The sequence below is a fragment of the Dioscorea cayenensis genome, chromosome 16, assembly GCF_009730915.1.
Source record: "Dioscorea cayenensis subsp. rotundata cultivar TDr96_F1 chromosome 16, TDr96_F1_v2_PseudoChromosome.rev07_lg8_w22 25.fasta, whole genome shotgun sequence".
Lineage (NCBI taxonomy): Eukaryota > Viridiplantae > Streptophyta > Magnoliopsida > Dioscoreales > Dioscoreaceae > Dioscorea > Dioscorea cayenensis.
The window spans coordinates 5,024,235-5,026,387 of record NC_052486.1 but is presented as its reverse complement, the minus strand read 5'-3'; the positions used below and the strand labels follow the sequence as shown (position 1 = coordinate 5,026,387).

The 2,153-nt window shown below is 31.3% G+C and overlaps 1 pseudogene; it reads right to left on the bottom strand.

Moving 5' to 3' along the window:
• Positions 1–634: 634 nt before the first annotated feature.
• Positions 635–1,827, bottom strand: LOC120278455 (annotated as a pseudogene).
• Between the last annotated feature and the right edge of the window lie 326 nt (positions 1,828–2,153).

Below are 2,153 nucleotides of genomic sequence, written 5' to 3'. Positions count from 1 at the left end.
CATGGCCCATTTCATCGATTAAAATGATATCTATATCCAGTCCAATGTTTATTTGAGGTCGAGACTTTGATCGGTCAGTCAACGATGCTTTGGATTGGGTTTCGGATAAGCGTGAGACTCGGTCTTGGGCCGGTCCATGAGTCTTGGGCCAAATGATGAGAGTGACACATGCATAGATATATATATATATGGGAGGATGTATATATAGAGAGTATCGAAGATATATATATAATATTATGGCCTGGTATATATGGTACAATATGTGAAATATTAGCTTCCAAAAAACAAGGCTTTTTTCCGAATAAGCCAATTCATTTTGGGCCCTCTAGATCTATTCTTTTTCTCATTCAAACCAGTGGTTACTAATAATCTAAAGTCAGCCATGTTGATGAAAAATAATGTTTACAACACAACAAAGGAGAATTTGGAATTTATATGACAAGTAATAATAATGTTTTCCCTTGGAGATGAAAAATTCGGCCACATTATGGTCTGGAATATAGAGTACAATTATATGTGAAATATTAGCACTCTTTATTAATTCACTCTTTTTTTATTTAGCCATCACCAGTGTTACAAGAGTATACATATATATATATATATATGTGCGCTATAAGAAGCATATTACATGGCTTCAAGTTTTTGAAGAAAAGGATTTATATAACTTAATGTAACGGTCATTGATTGGTTGCAGTGGTCTTGCATTGATTCATCGCATCCTGAAAATAAATAATCAATTATCAAAAATGCATGTTATTAATCATTAAAAACTTCTTAAATAGAATGTAATTAGGTTAAAAGAGAAAAACTCACATCATGCACTGCCTCCCTCAACAAGTCCACTTGCTCTTGTGAAACAGTTTTAATCTATAAAAACATAATCAAACAGGTTAACATGAACAATATAGATATACATATATATTTATGTATATATTCTATGTTTAGATTTTAAATTCTTAATTACCTTCTTAATGATGGTCCATGTAACATTTTTCACTGCAAGGTGGAGTAGTTAAAGAACCCATATATCGTTAGTATTGGTTGCCTTCTATCCTTACATCTTTTGGATCAACAACTCCTGCGTTTACTTGAAGAACTCCGGTGTTTGTAAGTTGTCTGATATTATTTTCAAGCTATCAAAAAGAAGTTATATTATTGATATGTTAACTAATAATTAAGTTCTTAATTATAGAAAAATATTAAAAATATATGATTACTTTTTCTTTAAGAATTGGTCAGATAACCAATTGTGTAGATGATACCAATAACAGCTATTTTTAGGTCTTGGCTCTGATGGACCATGTGAGCCTCAAGAGCATACCTAAACAAATTCAACAATAATATTTATCAAAAAGATGTGTATATATATTTATTATCAAAAGACCTAATATGGAAAAATTTCAAGTTGACTTTCAATCAGAAGAATATATAAATAAAAATGAGAAAAATAAATTAAAGAGAGACCTTATGCCATTGATGGCATGCTCGGAAGGAGAATGCCAATGAACTTGCTTGAGAAAGTACACTGTTCCCTTGATTGACAAAAAACCAGCATCACCCACCCATTCCAACTGCATTCACCAATCCATATAATTAAATCAATTCCAAACTAAGCCAAATTTTATATCAACAAGTTATATATATATGTATATATATATATATATATATATATGAGTATAAACCAAATTGTCAAGATTGAGCAACTCATGAATAGCTTGAATCTTCACAAACCCTTAGTACACATCCGATCAAGTTATGCATGCATGAAACTCTAATATTAATTAACGTGCTTACCATTATATCATGTCCACGGTTCTTCAGTGCTTTGCATTAGTGGCCTTATAATTCCTAGTTCAGCATCCCCAAAACTTGGATCCAATCTAACCTCTGATAAGTCAAATCAATAGGAGACTGCATCATGCCGTTGCTACATTTCCTCCCACTCCGGATGAAGCTCTCCCCAACGTTCAGGACCATTTGGACTCCCAGGAATGTAGCTAAACTCCTTCTCATCCTCTACACATACATATATATATATATATATACATTAATTAAGTTAAAAATTATATCTATATATATATATATATATATATATATATATATATATATATAGAAGTTAAGAAGCATATATACCAATTTCTTGAGGCTTTGCA